The sequence below is a fragment of the Brachionichthys hirsutus genome, chromosome 6 (genome assembly GCF_040956055.1).
Source record: "Brachionichthys hirsutus isolate HB-005 chromosome 6, CSIRO-AGI_Bhir_v1, whole genome shotgun sequence".
NCBI classification, from domain to species: Eukaryota; Metazoa; Chordata; class Actinopteri; order Lophiiformes; family Brachionichthyidae; genus Brachionichthys; species Brachionichthys hirsutus.
The window spans coordinates 10,734,444-10,745,857 of NC_090902.1; positions in this window are offsets into that span (position 1 = coordinate 10,734,444).

The window sequence follows — 11,414 nt, forward strand, 5'->3', positions numbered from 1 at the left end:
ATGAAACCACAACACAGAGGCCAGGCTACAGTGTGTGTGTGTTTGTGTGTATGTGAATGGGGGGGCGCTTGACTGGGAGAGAGGCTGCTTTAACTGAGATTAATGTTAGCAGTTTACAGACTCCTGATCGGACTGCTTTAGAAACAAGCAGGTGTAATTCGGCACAAGTTCTGACTCATTCTTGGAAAGCAGTGTCGGACCCTAGGAATTGTGATGCTGTAAGAAAAACTGAACTAATTCCTTCACAGGGTGCTGGGGTTGTCAGCTGGAGCCGAGCCGAACTATGTTTGGGAGGGAGGCAGGGTACACCCTGGACATTCATTCATTCATTCATTCATTCATTTTCCTGAAGACGAGACAATCAGTAATCAGCTCGTATTCAGCCGAATGCAGCTTGTTTTTGGTGGTGGGAGGAAGCTGGAGAACCCGGAGAGGATCCGCACAGACACACGAGGAGAAAATGCAAACTCTGCACAGAAAGGTGGATTTTAGCCCAGGTCCTTCTTGCTGTGAGGCAACAGTGCTTCCCACTGCAGAGTCAGTGACATCATTTTATTTGTATGAACATAAATAAATGTGTTCATAAATGTTGTCTTTTTTGGTGTTACTCTGCACCTCTTAGCCTTTTTTGAAACTACAGCTTAAAATACATCTTGATTCTGCAGGATTCTGCAAGACAATGTGCAGCTGTGATTGAGGAGTCTGACTGTAATTATTTTGGAATGCAATTTGCAATTCAGCCTCAGTGCTGAAACAAGCAAGCACACAAAAAAAAAAACATCTCCAAGTGGTGTAACTGGTGCAAAATGGGATGAGTAAACAAAGGAAGATAAAGGGAAATAGTTCCAGAGTTTACTGAAACACGATCAAAGGGATTAGTTTCTTGCCTTAGAGATAGATGGGAAGATTGATCTCATGCATGCTGGCTGTTAGCTTCATGCTTGTCACAGGAAAGCTGCATCAAACTCTTTATTCAACTGTCAGACACCTTTTTCAAAGTTAGGAATCAAACTAACTACTAAATTTAAGCAAACATATGTGTGATGATGCATACCATCTGTTTCATTTACATGCTTCTGCTCATGACATTTTGGTATTTTACATTAAATGGTCAGTTCTTCATCTGCAGGATACGGCCACAGACGCATTCTATGCAGCCGACTCTCGGTCAGCGTGATCATAAGTCTGAAACCCGTTGAGTGGAAGGAGCATGAGGCAGCAGCGTTATGTTGTTAGAAGCAAGAGCCTTGAAAAGTCAAATACCAAAGTTTTCGAGGAACTTGAAGATGATATCTTCGCTTCTAATTTTAGCCCATTTTATGACTGTGTGTGTGTGTGTGTGTGTGTGTGGAGGGGTGGTGGTGAATATCTCTCGAGTGTTGACCGTCTGGAACAACATTTAAGAAAAGCATTCATATTTTAGGTGCATTTCTTTTTGTTTAATGGAGTTGGGAAAACCTCCATTTGAAATGTGTTATACTGAGAGTCCATAGTGCTACAAAAAAATAATGTGGCTGCACAAGACTGAGTTGCGAGCTCTGTCACCCCCTCCCAATTAACACACTCTGGTGTGTTCGTTCACCTGACACGTGAAAAGAGAGCTTTTACTTGCCAAGTTCAGCGAGCCAGTTCTGGTCTCTGATTCCACCCGATGTGAAAGCTCCACATCTCAGACCCCCACTTAACTTGTCTCAAACAATGTGCTATTATATGGTTTGCTCTGTATGATTATATTCCTCGAACTCTGGCAGATTGCAAAGTACTCTGTCTCATTACTGTCCATATAAGCCCATAGGCCGAGACAGCACAAAGGACTTATTGAATGATAAGGGGAAAGAAACGGCCAGTAGCTGCCCATGAGAGCCCTTACCTTGGCTTGCTCTGGCTCTGATGAGGGCAGAAGTGATGTCATCATGGCTACAGACACAGGGGTCGAGCCCTCTCGTAGGTGGGCCAGCCGGGACAAAGGAGAGCAGCTGGGACACAAAGGCCCCATTTAATGAGAGTGAGACATGAGGCCAGAGCGGACTCCATGGGTGGCACATAGTGTCATAGCTGCTGAAAAGACCTGCGAGCAATTAATCATCTCATTCAAGAACGGTGCAAAGCGCTTGTCGTGTAAGGTCAGCTCAGACAGCAAACACTGAAGCAAAGGGAGCCCCGCTGGGTTGCACGTCTGTCCGATCGAAGCAAACCCCAACTTTTCTCCAGATCCCCGTAATACCAAATCCAGGGATGCTATATTTATCTTAATAGTCAGCTCCAGCAATTGTGCAACACAATATGACACACTTACCCCTCATTAGAAATGAAGGGTCCATTGTGGCACCCTGACAATCATTAAAACCTCTCCCCTGGCTTGGCTTGTTTACTCTGTGGTAATTACCAGGTGATTGTGTATCCTGTGACCCACATTCAGAGTCAGGTCAGCCAAGACATGGGGGGATAATTGACAGTGTTCAGAGAAGTGCACGTAGAGAAAGAGTGTTTGAGTGGCTTGTCATCTGTTCCTGCCTCATTAGACTGTTAGAAGAGACGCTGGCTCACCGTATTCTTGTAGTGGGACAATACCGCTTTCCATCGCCAAACCCAAATACAGGCCCTGGCGTGTAATTGTGTTTGAGATGGCATACGGCTACCTCGTTTATTCATACGTGCGTTCATTTATTTACTTGATGGTGTTGTGGAAAATAAATGAATAAGCTGACTGTGTGTAATACACATATGTGTCTTCCAGAAGAGCTCATTTGGACCAAGTATAGCCTCTGAAGCATTTTTGGGAAGCATCCACGGCTGCACCCATTTCACCTGTCCAAAAGAGCACACTGCTTCTCCGTGGAGCGCTCGTACCGAAGAAACAAGCGATTGACAGCTTCCTTTAACACACACACACACACACACACACACACGCACGTGCACATAAAACGTCTGCTCCATTCTGAACACTTTTCCATATGTTACAGTGGTCCACTGTCTGTTTCATTGCAGAGGGCAGCACCACACAGGTTCTTGGCTGTAGCCTCCCTTTTATAGGTTTATGATGATGCTTTTGCTACTCAATGTGTGTGTGTGTGTTTTTTAATGTTCTTAAAGCTACACTGGCCTCAAATCCATGTGAGGTAGAATAACACAGTTTCAGGTATAATTTGATCTTCGTTCAAGTCTGCGTCTTATATTTCAACCCACACTTGCAAATTTTCTGTGACCCTGATAAATATAGACATTCTGGATTATCAGATCTGGATTATTTATTATGTGGATACAGATCCAATTTTGGATTTGATAAGTGGTAGATCTTGTGGGGATGGCACTGGATGAATCCAAAACGCGTTATGGATCATCGTCATAAATGTATAGATTTTTGAGAAATCCTACGGTCCAAAATGTTCCCCCCCCCCCCGTGGTGAAGCAAACTCGGTGAACCTCGCTCACCCAGGTCAATGGACAACATGTAATAAAATCACATTGTTGGCCATTTGCAGGTGAGGGATGTTCAACAAAGCTGGTTTAGACATGCTTGTGATTTTGAAGCTTGTTAACCCTTGCCAGCAAAAACAAGAAATATAAATGTCGACACTGACCACCATTGATTGTGTGTAGACTGTGCACTGTACACAGTACTGGTGTAAAACAGGGGCAATGTAATGATTCTAAAACAAACCAGTCTGTTTCAAACATTGTGTTAAATTTGTTTTTTAAACTGATGTCAAAGCTCCATTTGTGTTGCATCTTCAACCCTTATTTAAATAGAGTTGCTGATAAAAATGGTAGATAATTATGGCACCAAACAAAAAGAAAGTTAGGTTTTATTGCCAAGCCTAAAAATAATATTTGAATTCCTCATTGTGGTTTCATACATTGTTGAGAAAACATCATTAAGCCTCAAAAAGAAGTCAAATTCTGAAGGAGAATGATTCAAACTTTTATTTATGGCTGAGATTATTTAGCACTGCTCAAAAACTTGGACCATCTGCAATGAATCATTATTAACAAAAGCAACCTTGGCACAGCTTGATTGGAGAGCATTTCTATATTGGCATGTGTGTTTGCAGAAATCAACATGAGATGCTAGCAGTGTTGCACAAAGCTGGCTGTCCATTAAAATAAAAATTTAAAAAAATCATTGTGCAGTTGAGTACCACCTTGCACATTTACCTTTTTAAAAATTATTTGGAAAAAAAATCATAAAGAAGGGAAATACTTTTCAATAAGAGTTAGAATAGCTGATATATTTAGAATAGCTGAGGGTAATTAGCCAGCCTGTGATTTAGTCGTTGGATCCAGATCAAACCAACATGTCTCTGATGTTTGTGAACCTCAGCGCCATGAGGTTACAATTGAAGGATGTTTTGGGATATTTGCGGTAATGGATTGTTGTGATCGTGTTTGTCGGAACATGTATTTTTCCATAAGGCCAGCGGCTGAGAGGTGGCTGATCCGCATCAGCAGATAAAAAAAAAAAATCTTGTAAGACCATCCAGGCTTTTCAGGAATTTCCAGAATTCCAGTTCCTAATTATGACATCTGCGCAGCAGAGGCCCAATAACCCAAAGCCCCCACCCCCCAACCCCAACACCCATTGCGTGAACACATGCAAGCACAACCACATGCATACTTTTCAATTGTTCATTTAGTCACAGCAAAACAGATGGAAAGCAGCGGGGGGTGGGGGGGGGGGGGCATGTTGGGAGATGATGAGAGCAGGAAGAAACAGCCAAGGGAAATGTTTTCTTGCAAATAAAGCCATTAATAAAGGAATTGTTTACAGAACATCTCATTGTTGTTCATATGGAGTCGGGATCCTGGTCACTGTAATTTAAGCATTCAATCTCATTTTAGTTGTAGTTTTGTTTTTTTTGGGGGGGGGCTCTCGACAGCAAACACCATTAGCCTTTTGCCTCTGTCTGTCAACTAGGTAAGTGTGTGAGTGTTCAGAGCCATCCACTGTGTTCATGCAGTAAGAGGCTGGAGAACAGCGAGAATGAACCAAACAGCAGCGTGACTACAGACCAGAGACTTTCTGTCGCCTCATCACTGCCAATGTCCCCGTTCACACACAAGCAGCCTTCAGATTACTCTTGATGTAAACATACGCACAGTTTCCATTCTAAATGGGAACTAGAAAGACAATCAGAGATTTCAGACCCCCGCCTCCAATAGACTATTGGATCGTGTGAGACAGTAAACAGGGATTCCGTATCAGAGGGGCCAAACCTGCGCTAGCTTTCTGCGCCGGAACGGGGAAAGACACAACTTTTATGTTGCACCCCTGAAATGAAATGAACGACTGGTCTCACGTTCATCTTCGTTTGGCAACTTTTAATAATTACAGTCCTCGGTTCAGTAACGTCAAGTAATATTTTTGTCTCCTGCGTACTACAAGACATCTTCTGGACTCTTTTTCCCATCATGCCATTCGTGTCCCTCCCTCTTAAAGTGACATTCCCATGTTACAGCACAATCACAATTCCAGATGTAAAAATAATTCTAGAATCTGGATCCAGATCCGGATCAACGGCATTCTCGGGGAGGACCGAGCCACGGACAGAACCTTGCTTGTGTAAAAATTTAAAGTCGATTGGGTTACCAGTTTTTGAGTTATGCGCGCCGACAGACAAACAAACAAACAGACAGACAAACAAACAGACAAACGAACCCAATTGCAATACCCTCGCCTCCCCTTCGGCGAGGGTAACAATTAGCTGATTGATCAAATGCCGATCACCTAAGAGCTGCATGTTATTGGAGGCGGGTGTAAGCCGGAGGATTCGGAGGGAACCACGCAGATACGGGGAGAACCTGCAAACTCTAGCACAGAAAGGAATCGGACCTGGAACCTTCTTACGGTGAGGCAACAGCGCTATCCTCTGCGCCACTGCGCTGCCCCCTTCGTTTTGTTTGCCAGAAATCCTTTGGGACACAAATTCTTTGTTGTGACTCGTGGGAGGTATGAGCTCAGCACTTACGCTGCACATTTTGTTCCTTGAGTAAATCTCACTGATTAAATGCTGCTGTTTTGACAATATGTCGACTCACAGGGAGCGAAGATGAATTGATGCGCTTGGCAGTTCTGTAAACAACATCGCTGACCGACATGTTCCCAACCTCATCCCAATGGCATCTGAAACAAGGGTCAAACGACTACCTAGTCAAGTGCTGCTGTCCAATGTTTAAATTGTTACGAATTGTTTTAATTAAGACCCATCAGCGCTGTAATTTATTTATTCAGTTATCTTCAGATAAAATCCTTTCCGTAGCATCATGAGCATGTATGAATTCTGCATGACATAAATAAACAAATTCCTAAAATGCATATGTAAGTTTGTCTATTTTTAGGATGGAGCCCCTGGCTAGACCTCTCTGTGGGTTGCCATGGGGATAAATGGGCCTTTTATTAGAGATGGTACACAAGGGCCCTTCATAAGGCTCACATGGGCACTTTATAGCATCTGACATAAGCATTCATGAGTGCGGTTACCAAAGCTTTGCGGTTGCATCACTGACATTGCAAGGATGGTGGAGTCCAGTCTTCTGCACTTCTTCATGTTTTCTCTCTTCTCAACTGCCATCCAACATTTAGAGTGAAAATTGAACAAAGAGAAGAAGCAAAAAAATCACTGCCACTAGCAGGGCTAAAGTTGGTTGTCAAAAAAAAACACAAATATATATATAGGTTAAATTTAAGGTATGATCCTGGTGATGGTAAAATAAAAACAATGTTGACAGCTGCTCTAAACAGGAAGTTAAGCATCAGCTGCTGGTGTCACCCGACCATCTTGTCAGACCTCTTATGAAAGACATTTTTTGCGGCGCTTTAATAACATCACGCTGCTTCCCCCCCCCCCCCCCTCCTTTGCTTCTAACAGACAACAGCCATAATTCGCATGGCCACACAAGGTCCCTTTCAGAAAATCGTAAATAGAGGTCATTTAAGGCATTTGAACAAACAAGCGTGGCTGTAGTTTTTCTTGTGTGGGCCAGTCTCCAAATTTAGCCAATGCCTTCCAGGTTCAGGAATGTCAGATAACCTGCTACCAGTTTTCAGGCCATGCCTGAGTGTTTTTGCGTTTGCATCCGTATGTGTGAACATTCCTTACAAGGCCAAGCATCAGAGCTGAAAGCACAGGGGGGGGGGCAACGGTGAGCTTGTAGACCAACTCAGTGAACCCTTGAAAGGCAGTTCATCCCTAATTCATCATTAAGATGTGCTGAAAGATCACAGTCAGAGAGCGCGAGACTAGGATTCATATAATTTGAGTACAGCTCCAAATCCATTATCTATCTCTTAAACCCTTATGCATTGCCTCCTAGCACATTTCACAGTCATCTAATAAATCTGGTCTGTGTGGTCAGTTGAATTTCAAGGCTAGAGGAATGCATTATTTGTTATTTCTGAGTAAAACATTTTTTATTTTATTTTATCCAAGTCCCCAAATTTTATGTTATAATCATGTTTTCAAGAGCAAAGAGGACGCTCTGGATAAATCACTGAGACATTTTGATATGTTTAAAGCTCCTTATCCTTCAGCCAAACATAGCAGACATTCTCGCATCAGTTTGACAAATATTCTGTGGCCTTGTTTGCATAAAATGCAATCTCAAACGGCTTCTTTACTCAAAAGCTTGTGACTCTGGTATAAACATGCACCGCTCTGCAGCTCTTGTGCAACCAGTCGAAATAAACTGGAGCGGTAAGCACTTGCGATGTTGATGTCGTCCTCCTGTATGAGCCGCTCGCTTGGCCGTGACCTTGCTATCAACAGAGACGACGCGGAAAAACGGAGATATTTTAAGGTGCCGGGAAGCCTCAGTGGCAGCTTCGTTTTCATACCATTGCAATGGTGGGCGCCACTCATCTTCATGGTTGTGGATTTCAACCCCCCCCCCCTCAATCTGATGATTATGCTGTCTTGGTTGTCCCAGAGCCTATAGTCAAACGTGTGGGTTGGATGGGGAGCTGCAGTTGAGCATTTATGGTGCGATAAACAGCCCCGCAGGGTCTGAACATGATCTCAGTGGAGTCTGTCACGGTAGCTTCAGTGAAAGTGGCGGGCAGCGGCTCCTCCGGAGGGTCTGTAGGGGCTTCTGTGGTCAGGACGGATCGAGACTGTGGTATCAGAATATTCAAGGTATCTCAAACCTTTTATAACAGCTCGCCAGTCGATATGAGTTGCGGGTTTGATTTCTCTGCTGAGCCCGCTGGTTTGGGTTAGTGGGAGTTGGCCTGTGGAGCTGTGGATATAGCATGCATGCGCTGTGGCGGGAAGTATTTGGTAATTATTGCGTTCAGGGCTGCCATCTGTCAACTCTCCCCTTCTCCATATTTACTGGACTCACATTCCTCCTGCTGGGTTGATGGATGGAAGATGCACTTTGTAATGTGTGTGTGTGTGTTTTGTGTGTTTGGAGAAAAGCGTGAATGTATGCTTATAAGACATGGTGCAGACAACGGACTGTATGGACCTGGTCATCATAATATCATCATATATTATTAGCACCCCCTCCGCCCCCGCCCCCATTTCCTCTCTTATTTTCTCATGGTTTGTATCTCCTCTACAGTTTCAGTTTTGTCTTTTGGAATTATTTACATATTTCAGAGACACAGTTATTCGTTGAATATACAAATAGAACTCAGTCTGTTTATGTGTATTGTGTATGTTAGATTCCAAACATTCTCCCTGTAATGCAGTGAGAACTAATGCACGAGTTACATTAGTTGTGCATGTTTGCAATCTCCTGCCTTTTCCAGTACACCAGTCTTAGAACTGGTGTACCTAATAATGTAGTGTACTGGGTAAGCCTGGCCCCATTCCTGGGGCATCAAACATTGACATTGATATAAGATCTTTGTTTGTGCTTTATAGCTGTCAAAGAAAATGTATTCACAGGCACACAGTGCAAAAGAAAATTAATCCGAATAAGCGAATGAAACAAACGTCTCTCTCTCTGTCTCTCTCTCTGGACACATGCAGGTGCAGGTTTGGCCCCGATGCGGATGGTTTCCCCCACAAAGAGCTACCTAGCATCCTCTCATGGGCTGGCATGTGTCGATGTCAGATGTCAGAGGAACAGCTTCTTCATGTATGTACAGCAGGCAGTGGTCTCGGCTGCTATACGGTAAGGAGTGTGTGTGTGTGTTGTTGTAGGAAGGGTCCCAAGCCACGGCATTAGCTCCTATTCCCCGCAGCAACTCAGGACAAACCAGCAACCTTCAGATGTGGCTTTTCAACACACACAAGAGCAGAGTGGGTCAGACTAATATTTTATAGACCAGTAAAAACAGCACCATAAACAGAGACTTCACTGAGTAGCGCGTGGGGGTCTAGTCCTGTGAACCAGCAACTCAAAGAAGTAATGGTTTTGTGTGTGTGTGTGTGTGTGTGTGTGAGTGTGTGTGTGCAGCCATTAAAATCATGTCATGATGATGCAGAGTGTTTAACCCCAATGGAAGGTCTGTGTTTCTCATGGCTATAAACTTTATTGGTTGGCTGCATCGCCCACTGGCTTGCCTTTCAAAATCACATTTTCCTTAACCAGAATTCCAGACAACTGCAGTTCTCTGAAATACTGTATAGTGGACGTTTTCGCAGAATATTTTATTCCTGGAAAAGTGAGTGCTAAATCTCTGGAATGCATCCAAGGCCAACTTATGGACGAAATGGCTTGTGCAAACAACAAAAACAAGACAAACACAGTTGCAGGTTGACACCTATAATCTTTTGCATTGTGTCAAGAAAGCATTAATGCGTGAGATGGAAAGTCAAGTAAAGGAGCTAGCATTATATAGCATTGTATAGCGGTTGTGTTGCTTTTGAATTGACTGAGACGACCTTGAGAATGACATTGCTTCTTGAGCTATGCACGCGCGCGCACGGCGACACACACACACCCCACTCTGCAGATGAATGCAGCCAGTGCCTGAGGTTCCCAACGTGGCTGTGTTACATGAGTAAATGATTAATCTGCATAGTTGGACCCTGTCTCCTGTCCGCAGCAGTGTGCTCCAAGGCCACACAGCTGCTACCAATTTGCGTGCCCCCGCCGCATCGTAATCCAACTGCATGTGCAGGAATCGTGGCTTATCGCAGCAGTAATTCACTCCTTCCTCTCATGCCGAGGCTATTCTTGGCCTTTCTGCCTATTTTATTTTTAGTCATGCCTGGTTCTCTGGGTCACTGAAGTGGTCCGGATATGGTGTGTCAACTCGCAAGCAATAGTCCCTGGGTATGAAATAGTCACGCATCACCTCGTCATGATGCTTCACTGGAGTCACAACATCTCTGGCCAACACAAAAAAAAACCCCGGCTTTGTGTTGCTGTAGTCACCTTAAAAGCTGCACGTGACGTGCCACTCACCTGGATGCAATGGAACCAAGAATGTGTGCCTGTGTTTTTAAGCTCTGACAGGTGACTGGTCCCGTTTGGGACTAATACTAATAAGAGTCGGCATGTTTGACTCTAAATGGATCAGGTTTAAAGGGTATCTTCCATAGAATCTGGGTTTAACACTTAGAAATAGAAAAGGAGGGGTGTGCTCTTTGATAAATCTTCATTTGAATTTGTGTTCTTTTAAAGACATCAAGGTGGACACTAACGGGACGTGTCTCACAGGATGTCCCCCGGCCCCGCCATTTGATGACCTCACTCACCACATGAACTTGTCTCTCCATCCTCTGTATCTTGGCTCATCCCCCGGGATCCTGGTTGAACTGAGAGCCGCAGGGAACATGGAGTGCATCCCAAATTAACATAATGGAGTTAATTGATCAACTAAAGTTCAGTCAGTGGACAGGCCTTGAATGGATTTGCTCCTTTTCTGTGTTCTGTGACTCACCGAGGTCCAAGATTACCTCATTCCATTCATCGCTTCACCTGAATCTGAGCTTCTGGTTCATATCAGACAGTAATGACGGCTCCCATTGTCTCTTTCTAGTCTCTTGTCCTCGTTCAGTTATTTCATTGTTGTTATGGTCAATTTTGGTGATGATTCACAACGGACCCTGGATTCAGGATTGCTTTGAACATTACAGTCAATGGAGCTTCAAAATTTGTTCCTCAATATCTCAGTTGATATTGTTTATGGAATTTGACACAGTCATGTAGGGTGGGGGCCTCTATCTCACAACCGAATTTCATCTGGATCGGATCCAGAATGACATTGAAAATGCCATTTACAGATTTGGTGGAAGACTTTTTCTAGTTTATATTCAAATGTGTTGAATTTTTATTTATTTTTTTCATAACAAATGTTATTTTACAGACTGGGACATTATACATATTCATAAAATTCAACACAATAACACCCCTATATAAAATGTTATTCTATATCAGGGACCTTTTCCAGCAAATTTGTACCATTGAGGTTCATGGTTCAAAAGCCTACACAAATTTGAGACCAGGCTTTTTTTAGCAGC